Raw genomic sequence first — 11,205 nt, forward strand, 5'->3', positions numbered from 1 at the left:
CAGTACATAATGCAGCTCTTTTCAGCTGCATGTTGTGTTACTCATACATCTTTTCTTTACTTCCCAATTCTCTTTCAATAGTACTAAGAAAAACAACTTTTAAAAAACATTTTAGTGGTTTTCTACTGTTTGGCAAACACAAATGCTTTTGTAATTGTTGAAAGTCATTAAATGGAAAAGGAGAAATAGCTACACTACTGATCAGGAGCACCACCTGTCCAAGAAGAAAGACTAACTTACTCCTATCCAGACCTATTGCCACTGGATTTGTACATCACTAGAACAGTGTTACACTGGAAGTTACTGGGACATTGGATTTCTCTTTTCAACAGCCTTACACTTCTGGAATATATGTATAACTGTATTTTTTCTTTCTTTAAGTGTTGATGTTTTGCAAAGTCTTCATTTGTTGTCTATTTTTTTTAATAGCATTTCAATAGATTCCAAGTGCTGTCCAATTTATAGGTAATCTAGCAAGTAAATTACATGTTTTTATATTGCATATTGTAGCACTCCTATATCTCATAAAAGTTAGAAATATTTGGACAATATGAATGGAAGCAGATGTTACTGACATACACCAAGAGACAAACAAGAGCACAATAAGGTGTTATTTTTATTTCTTATTACTATGTTATCTGCTTTCAGACAACTACTGTGAAATAAAGGAAAGGGAACACTCTTACATTCTAAACCTTCATTACAACATTATTTTCACTGTGCTGACCAGTGGTATACTTTCCTTTATAGCATGAACTGTGACAATAGTGAACTTAATCAAGACCATCTTAAAGAGCTCTGAATTTGATGATCCTCATTAGTTCAAATGTAATCAAAATCAAGTATTTAATTTGTGATAATCTGAAACAATATTCTATTCACAGCCATATAAAAAATATTACAGCCCATTCATGGTCAAGTACATTTACCTAATTGATTTCCTTATCAAGAAGTTAGCTAAGAACTGAAGCAAAGATGAATCATCTATACACATTTTAGTTTGCAATTCATGACCTAAGATGAAAGGCAAGCAATAAGATAAAAACTGTACTTCCAGTTTCCAGCAATCATGACTTGACATCAAGGAAAAAAAACAACAAATCTCTAAATATGATTTTGCTCAAGTGAGGAACCATTCACTTGCCCAGCTGGATGTGGATTTTGCTTGGCCAGGTGAAACCCAGAAAGCAGAAACTTCACTACAAGGTGTCTATCCTTAAAAAAAAAGATCTGGAGACAGATTTTTGTGATCGTAGCGACGGCACAGAGGAAGCCAGAGGTGAGGTCGAGCTAAAGAGCTCTTTATTTTCCATGGTCAAATGAACAAACACTCACAAAATGCACACAAAAATAAGTATTGTTGATATGATATTGTTGATATTGATTTGACCATGACACAGCCCTCCCCTAAAGGGCATGTGGCCAACCCGGCCGCCATGGAGCCAGTATCCGCAGGTAACCCCTGTGGAAGGAGGCGGTGAGGTCGGGGTCTAACACCTGGGAAGCTGGTATACAGCAACATTCCTCCAGCCAATACCCCTCCCAGTCCACTAGGTATTGCAACTGTTTGCCTCTCCTTCAAGAATCGAGCAAAGACCTTACCTTGTACGCCAGGCCACCCCCAATCTCCAAAGGTGGTGGTGGGGGCCCCAACAAATCGCTTCCCTCCACGAGGGGACCCGCTACCACAGGCATCAGGACCAACACATGAAACGCCCAGGACACCTAACTGCCTCCCGGAAGACCGAACTTGTACGTGACGCCATTAACGCTCCATGTGATGGCATAGGGACACTCGTACTTCACAGCCAGCTTTCTGGTAAAGCTTGCCCTGCCGTGTTTTGTGGCTACCCACACCTTTTGTCCTATCACATACTGGGGAGTCTCTCCCCGTCGCCTATCGGCTTTTCGCTTGTAAGCGGCAATTGCCTTGCACAGATGCTGGTGCGTCTCTGCTCACACTTGTTCACTGCATTGGCACCACTGTTCTACTGCTGGCTGATCCAAGATAGGGGGGTTTCAAGGCTAGAGTGGCGGTTGGTACTCTAACACACACTCAAATGGGGTTAAACCAGTTCCTGTATGCCGCAGAGAATTGTGCACATATTCTGCCCAGGCAAGGTAAGTACTCCACATTTCAGGGTGTTGCTGACTATACACTCAGAGGAACCCAATTCCTGGTTAGCTCTCTCCGCCTGACCGTTGGCCTGGGGATGATAGCCAGATATCACGCTAACCGTTATGTTCAGACATAAACTGGTCCTCTGTCAGAAATGATGTCTTCTGGCAGGCCAAACTGTCTGAAGATATGACGAAAGAGTAAATTTGCTGTTGCCCATGCTGTGGATAGACATGCCAAGGGAACAAATCGAACCATCTTCCAAAAGCGATCCACTATAGTGAGTATTATGGTATTACCCTCAGATACAGGCAAATTCGAAATGAAGTCCACAATGAGATGGGACCACGGACACAGGTGGGTAGACAAGGGGAGCAGCTTACCTGCGAGAGGAGTACGTGGCATTTTGCTACATGCACAATCTGCACACGAAGCCATGAACCTCACCATGTCCTTATTCAGGGCTGGCCACCAGTAGCATGCACCTAGTAACTGGGCAGTACGTGTGGACCCCAGATGACCAGTTCCCATTGAGGTATGGGCCCACACGAAGAGGGAGTCATGGAGTTTGGGTGGCATTTATAGGTGATTGGGCGGACATTGTGGATGAGGGTTAGCCACTTCAATTCACTTGCGATCTCCCAGCTTAGTGATGCCAGGAAGCAAGAGGAGGGAAGAACAGGTTCTAAATAAGTCACTTGCACCTCAGCACTGTATAGGTGTGAGAATGTGTCTGCTCTTTGTTCCTCTCCTCTGGTCTATAGGTAACTCGGAAATTGAAACATAAAATGAAGAGCGACCACAGAGCCTGCCCGAAATTCATCCTTTTGGTGTTCTGGAGGTATTTGAGATTATGTGATCAGTTATCACTGTAAAGAGGTGGCAGGCTCCCTCTAGCCAGTGCCTCCACTCCTCAAATGCAAGTTTCGTGGCTAGCAATTTGTGGTCACCAACTCCAAAAGTAGGCTATGGGGTGTCATTTACCTCCTTGTTCCTGTTGTTGCAACAGCACAACTCCCACACCTACATTTGACACATCCACCTCCAGCGCGAAAGGTTTTCTTGGATCGGGTTGTCCTAGGACTGGTGCAGAGGAGAAGGCAACTTTTAGCTCCTCAAAGGACCTCTCTGTCCTGGGATTCCAGGTCAGTCATTTGTTCTGACCCCAGAGTAGATCCGTGAGGGGCTGAGCTAGGGTGCCAAAAGATTTAACAAAGCGTCTGTAGAAATTAGCGAACCCCAGAAAATGCTGTAAGGCTCTACGTGTATGGGGTCTCGGCCAGGCCTTAACTGCCTCTTCCTTACCTGATTGCATATGAACACTACCTTCTTGAATAACATAGCCCAGGAAGGTTATCTCTTTCTTGTGGAATTCACATTTTTCCACCTTGCAATATAGGAAATTCCTCATCAGAGTCTGAAGAACGTGTTGGTACCAGGAGGTGGAATAAATCAGAATGTCATCATTGTAAGCGACAAGGGATCTACCCAAGAACTCCTCTTTGGACCTCTTTAATGTATGCTTGGAACACAGAGGGGGCTGTGGCCAGATGGTAGGCCAGACCATAGACCGTCTTCCACTCGTCTTGCTCTTTAATCCTTATGAGATTATACACACTGTGTAAATCGAGTTTAGTGAAGTACCTAGCTCCCCTTAGTTGTTCCAGTGTGGCAGAAACTAGGGGAAAGGGATATGGGTACTGTATAAGCAGCTTATTGAGGCCCCAATAGTCCAAACAGGGTCTTAGACCCCCATCTTTCTTCTTCACAAAGAAAATGCTGGCTGAGCCCAGAGATGTAGAGGGAAGTATATATCCCTGTTCTCGGGCCTCTTTTACATACTGTCCCATTGCATGCTTCTCCACCAGGGAGAGAGGATAGACTTGGCACCTGGGAGGTACTGCCCCCTCTTTCAGCAGAATGGCACAATCCCAGTCACGATTGGGGGGAACTGTGTGGCCTTGGTGGTACTGAACACCTGCACGAGATCCTCATACTCTCGGGGAACCATGACCTGCTTGTCAGCCTCCAGGCTCTCCATGGAAGTAGCCTGGAGACACACTCTCTGATGTGGAAAGCATTGCCCCTCGCAAGACAACACCCACTGCAGGACTGCAGGTTCTCGTTCCACAATAGGTGCAGGTTATGGTGATGCAAACTATGGTAAACCCAGCGTAATAGAGTGAGCGGGGGAGGATATGAGGTAGAATGCCATTTGATCAACGTGCCCCTCACTGGTCTCAAGGCTCACCCGAGGAGTGATGTGAGTAAGGTCCTCCATCAACTGTCTGAATGCAAAGGGGAGAAGGTAAGGCTATGGCTCTTATTCCTAATCATTTCACAAAACCCCAGTCCATAATGCCCTCAGCGGCCCCAGAATCGACCAGTGCAAGGGTTGAAAGCACACCTCTCTTGTGGGTTACCTTAACTGGTATCCTACACAGTGATAGGTTCGGAGAGTAACTCACTGCATTGCTGCTCCTCCTTTATTCTCCTGGCCTGCGTCTTACCCCTGCCACACCCAGTTGCGTAGGCTCCTCTGGAACCAAAACCTGACTGGGCATTGGGGTCTCTCTCTGAGGTGAAAACCCCCGATGGAGGTGACACCTTCATTCCTGTAGGAGGCGGTCGTAGGTGATTATGTGGTGGATAATCTCATTCAGCTTGGTAGTCTCCTGCTTTCAGGCCAACTTCGCTTGCAGTTCTGCCCTCAAACCGCCGAGGAACACATCCACCTGAGCCGGTTAATTCCAATGCGTTCCCACGGCTAGTGTCCAGAACTCCATCGCATATTCTGCAGCAGACCTCATTCCCTGCTTCAAACGAAGTAGCACTTGCCCACATAGTCTTCCTTGTCGCGGGTGGTAAAACACTACTTTCAGCTCCTGTACAAATCCGTGGTAATCGTTCATCAGGGGACATGAGTTAACCACTAAAGCTGATCCTCAAACACGAGCCTTACCCATGAGCCGGGAAATCATAAATGCCACTCGAGCGTGGTCTGGTAATTGGGGCTGATAACCAAAAAAAAGTTTGCACTGGACGATAAAGCCCTCACAGCCCCATAAGCCTGGGGAGTCGTGATCATACACCTCACTCCCTCCTGATTAGGAGGGGTGACGAGAGAGGTCGCTCGCTGCTCGGAACTCATAGTCAGGTGATTCACGCACTGACCGAGAGTCTGCACTATTGACCGGATCTCTCTGATATCCTGCCTCTGCTGATTCAGAGCCACCATCTGTATTGCAAGCAGGTGAGCCCAGTCGGGGTTACTTGCTTTGCTTCCTGGTGGATGCACATTCTTTGACAGTAGTGATGGCACAGAGGAAGCAAGAGGCGAGGTCGCGCTAAAGTGCTCTTTATTTTCCATGGTCAAATGAACAAACACTCATGAAATGCACACAACAATATCTATTGTTGATATAAGGATCCTGGGGAAGTGATGCATGGGATGAGTCTCCTGTCTGGCTTAGTCCACTAATGTGCAGCGTCTTCTCCAGAGACCTGTAGGTTTAAATAGCACAGACACTTATTCACAGGTGTAATTGATTAAAATTCCAGTGATCGGGAATGATCACTGTAGGACTGTCCCTATCTAAAATAGGTGTGTCCTCTCTGGGGAATGACCAGCCAACTGTAACAATTTCTTTTTAAAGGCACCTCTCTCACAAACGCATGAGTGTCACCCATGTTTCACTTTCTGAATTTGCTGAAGCATCACAGCACTGACAGTATGTCTTATTTTTTCCTGACTTCCCCAGGCATTCAAAACACAGTGCAAGCATGTCTTATACAAACCTCATATTTGCAGTGATAAGCCATAATTTCCTTTGACATGTTACTCCTGGATACCCTTAAAACCTACAAAGTACAGTTCTACACTTAAGATAATACTTAGGCTCAGTTCAATACAGACAAATGTTCAGAATCCAGTTTCTGGATGACAGAAAAGAAATGACAAACCTTTGACCCCTATATCAAATCAAACTTTTTTAAAACTAAAAATGAATTGTCAATTCATTGGCAAAAGCGACCAGTAGCCTGAAATATAGTTCATAAGAAATGATAGCGATGATGTTATAGGTTATTACAGTAAATTAAATGTTGACATTATGCTAATATAGTTTACATGTTAGATAATTATTCAATAAATAACACTCAAAAGCATGTGATGTTGAAAAAAAATGGTGGAACATCATAAATACTCACTTCATATTTCTTTACTGCTGGCAACCTGCAATAGGAAAAATAACATTTCAAAACATATTTCTTCAGCATTACCCTCACTGGCTGATGGGTGAGTTTATAGTGTCTTTACTGAATTCCACACAGACATTTAATTTTATTGGCCAAAGGCTAGAGAAAGAATGGAAGAGAAAGCTATTCAATCTTGGGATGGTCAAAAAACAGTTTAAGGAAACCACACCAGGAAAGCCAGATGATAGGATGCTGTCTGGGAAAAAGTCATGCGCTTTCATGCTGCAATATCACGTGCAGCTTATGTTTCTTGTCTATGTTTCACTCTCACCTGCTAAATCTTGGAATGCTTGCACTGGTGAGGTGCAAGCAGCCTAAGACAGCAGCACAGAGAAGAGGGGGTAGATGCAAATGAAGCTATGAGTGTTAAGATTCATGGTTTCCCCTTTTTTACCCAGAGAGATAAGCAAACATCCATCCATCTTGTCAAAAGCCCGAGGAATATTTGGCTTAGAATGAGCTGTTTTCCCTCTACTCTACCAACCAAACCAAATGACTTCTAATGTCTTCAGAGGTTTGGGTCTCCACATAAGTAAAATAAAAACTGCTTTATCGATAGAACTATCATGATTTGATAAGATGTCATTAAATACTATATTGATCAAACATAAAATTGTTTCACATACCTCATAAGTATTATACCAATATGGGTTAAAAATCATATCCGCATTTATTCTATCCTAGAAATCAAATTTTGTTCCATCAGGCAAATCAGCTGAGTGACATAAAAACACAACTCCAATGGATTTAAATTAAATTTCAATTAGGTGGGTGTCCTTTGGCCTACCTTTACAATTCTGCATTTAGTAAATATAGCAAATAAACTTCTACACAATTATTGGTAAAAAAGTTACTTCACACTAATCTCTCCTTAAATTTATAAGGGAATCACCAGAGTTGAGAAACACCACAAGATTATACTTCTCCCCATATTTAGAGATTTTATTCATTGGCAATTTCCATTGTAGCAAGTTTCTCTCCTATCATATAACCGCAGCACCAGTTTTGGAAGACAAGGGCACATACACACCTTATCTGATGTATGCCAGGTTGACTCTCAAGACTCATCTTACAAGACTGTTGATCACTTCAGAAGAGTTGCTCAAAGAACAATAACCAAGTTAACATCCACGCTTTCACACTGACATACAATGGAAAGAGATGCACATGCGTCTTCCCCTTCCAACCAGAATTAACAGTGAAAAAATTAGCGAAGGCTGGTACAAGATCACAAAAAAAATAACATTTAAAAAACTGCTATATTTTGAGTAATTAGATAATATATTAGATAATCATATTAATTATACATTACAAAATCCCTATTTAGTGACAAATTAGGAGATTGTTTATATGGTCTCTTATTTCTCTAAGTATAAAGCAATTCCAGCAATCCTTTGTTCACAAGTAATCCCAGCAGTAAGAAAAAAAACCCACACAATTATTAACTAATATCCAAGGCAGCCAATATATTACACATCATTAAGATGTGGCCTGTTGTGCAAGGGAATGTAATATAGAATCAAATAAGGGTCATTAATATTATGAGCTTGTGAAATGATGTTCAGATATAAAATATTAACAACCCTTATTTGATTCTGAAATGTCAATTTTCCAGTAGTTCAGTACTGTGATGTATTCGAAGCAGAAGCAAGGTGTGACTGGAGAGACACTAAAAATTTTATAATAGAATAAACAACAGAAAATAATGTTCAAAAGCAGAAGTTGAAAAGGAGCTTGCAAGTCTCTTGGACATATAGCATCAGGGACCATCACTATGGAGCACTGAACCTGAGCACCTATGGGGTACAAATAAAGTAGCAGAAATAGGCTGCAGGTGTGTGCAAAGATTAGTAAATTGGAGATTGTGAACAGGAGAGTGGTAGAAAGTAATGATTGGTGTGTGCTGTGATGATGTCCTGTGATTGGTGTGTGCTGTTGTGGTGCCTGTGATTTGTATGTGCTGCGTTCATGTCCTGTGATTGGTGTGTGATGTAGTGATGTCATGGCTGGGTACTGGCCAGTGTGTTACAAATACATTGACTTGAGACTAATCCAAACAGCTCAGACCTCTTACCTATACACAGAAGTGTGATGTTCAAACAGTTTGGAATCAGATGAAAGGCCTTAGACCAACCACCAGAAGATCTCATTTCTGTTGTTCACAGGAATGTTTTTAATTTCTTTGTTAATAGATAATTTTATTACAGACTTTGGAGGAAGACCTCATCATGGCAGTTTAATTTTGATTAAAATATAAGGCAACAGTCATTTTATATATGGAGATGTCTTTTTCATTGGATATTTGGACACAAATTAAACTAAACACTCTTAAAAACTGCAATCAACCTTTTGATTTGTGATACAAATGTATGCAAAAATACATATGTGAACAAATACTTCCATAAAAATACAAAAGAAACACTTAAGATTTAATTACAGTCAGGAGTAAATGAGTGGTGTGCCAAAACCCCTTGAAATAAAGACTTGCACCTAGTAGTTGCAATTAGCTCATCTAATTAAAAGTAAATTATATTGAAAATGTGAATAATATAGAATGATGGGTTATGATCACTCAATCACAGGCTAATTAAGTTGAGCTGATAAGTATTCAGTAGCCAGAAGCACAGGAAAAGAGGTGTGGGTAAAAATATATCTAATATGGATGGAAGGGGGAAAATGCTGTGTGACCCAGGATAATAGGCGCACTTCACTTACTAGCTGACAGTCACCATGCATCAGGAGTGACCACATTTCTAAGAAATGTCGACTTCAATACATTCAGTGACATACTGTATATTCTTTTTTAGGCCAAAGAAATAAAGAGTGTGTAGTGCCACTGCAGATTATTCAGGAAAGAACTGATAAGGGTGTGACAGTCTGCTCCAGGGCTTTATGGAAAATAAGATAAACTGGAGCCCTCATTTGAAAGCATCCAAGCATCAGTTTCACGCTGTCTTTAATCTAGGCTGACTCTGGGCTTCCTGATGGAATATGAGAAGAGAGAGAGAGAGAGAGAGAGAGAGAGAGAGAGAGAGAGAGAGAGAGAGAGAGAGAGAGAGAGAAAGAAAGAAAGAAAGAAAGAAAGAAAGAAAGAGAGGGGTACGGCAGAAGGGGAGCAGACTCATGGTGAGCCTTGGGTTTGTGCATGGGGAAAACTATGCCTACACTCCAGCACTCGTTTCCTGGGGAGATGAGACACCAAAGTGACATGAGCGAGGCTGAGGGAAGGGAAATGGGGAATGTGTGATTACATGCGATGCAGTCATAAGGATAGCGATGGTTAGCAGTTATAGGACATAATATAAAAATAATATTACTGTTATACAAATCTCTGAGGTTCTTCAATTTGATAATCACTCAAATCTCAGATGGGCTCAAATGCCACTTGCCTATAAGAATTATGGATTTTATGTCCATTTTAGAAAGGCATAGTCAGTGTCTTGCCGACATTAAGCATGCTTCATGAATGAGTCCTTTTAGTAATACCAAACCTGTGGTAATACAGAATACAGGGTGTTACAAACAATATGGCTTTATCCGTGTCACCCAACCGAGGCCTGTTATCAGTGCAGCAGTGAGTATATATAAAATACATCTAATCCACCAGTTTTTCTTCTTTCAGACCCAGGACTTGGCTGAAGACCTGACCTGATGTCTGCAAACATACCTGCCCTTGATCAGTGCAAAGCTTTACTGGGCTTTTAGAAAACCTGAGACATCTGCATGTTTGATCCAGTCTCTACACATCCTACATTGAGCTGTGTTATGGTCTGCCTTACTGGAACACATCTTTTTTGTACTACTGGAAGCGAAAAAGGGGAAAATGTTCAATATTGGGTATTATCAATATTAGCATTGGATGAAGGCATTGTGCTGAATAAACACAGTATTATATTACGCTGTAGATGTACCAAACAGGCTTCCATCCACTTTAAAGTAAATGCACTTATAATACTGCTTAGGCAAACACCTATGAATGCAGGATAAACATATATATATATATATATATATATATATATATATATATATATATATATATATATATATATATATATATATATTTATTTATTTATTTATTTATTTTGTTGTATATACCCACAATATTACAGATCTACTGTAAGGATTGATTTCTGTGCTGTTTTTTAAGACAACACTGGTGCACTGTGATCCTGATGATCCAAAGAGTGCTTGATCAGACTACAGACCTCATATGTCATGGCTGTCACAATCAAGTAAGGAGGAGTAAGGCCAGTGGATACAGCAGAAGAGCATGAGGACCAGCTTTATTGAGGAAGCAGCACAGCCATTACATTGCCCACCCGCCACACTGCTGCATAGTTAATCATAGGGCGTCATTACATAAGCATGCTTTCACTGTCTATCAATCTATTTGTAACAATTAATGGCTTCTTTCTGGCAAAACTTGCAATAGCCATTAAAATCATATGGAGCAGGTCCATGAGGAATTATGAGTCACATCAATTAGCTAACACTAACTACTGCAGTCAGTTATGCAGGAACAGTGACAGGGGTGCTTCATATGCATGAATGGCAGTTCATGTGTATTTTATGTGTGTGTGTGTGTGTGTGTGTGTGTGTTGTAAATGAGGCAGAGAGTCAAGACAGCTGACATTTAAAAGTGAGTTACAACAAGTTATAGATGGTGTTCAGAAAAAAAATACCATTTTGATGAATGAATCATGTCATTCAGATGTCTATATGAATTAGTGGTCTTTACTGAGCCAGTAAGTGGAAGACTTCTGCCCACATACACCTACTGTGGTCTTATGCAACAGCACTTTATTTTTCACAGGTCCATCAGGCATAAT

The 11,205-nt window shown here is 41.5% G+C and overlaps 1 protein-coding gene across 1 annotated transcript in view; it reads left to right on the top strand.

Annotated features, from left to right (window-relative positions):
* elfn1a (extracellular leucine-rich repeat and fibronectin type III domain containing 1a) overlaps positions 1–10,352 on the top strand; it is a 78,979-nt gene extending 68,627 nt beyond the window's left edge. Inside the window, exon 4 of the transcript XR_003409910.3 lies at positions 9,999–10,352. The gene's annotated coding sequence lies outside the window, so the exon portion shown is untranslated. The remainder of the gene's footprint in view (positions 1–9,998) is intronic.
* Positions 10,353–11,205: the final 853 nt, after the last annotated feature.

This window comes from Electrophorus electricus, chromosome 2 (assembly GCF_041902795.1).
Source record: "Electrophorus electricus isolate QZ-2024a chromosome 2, ASM4190279v1, whole genome shotgun sequence".
Lineage (NCBI taxonomy): Eukaryota > Metazoa > Chordata > Actinopteri > Gymnotiformes > Gymnotidae > Electrophorus > Electrophorus electricus.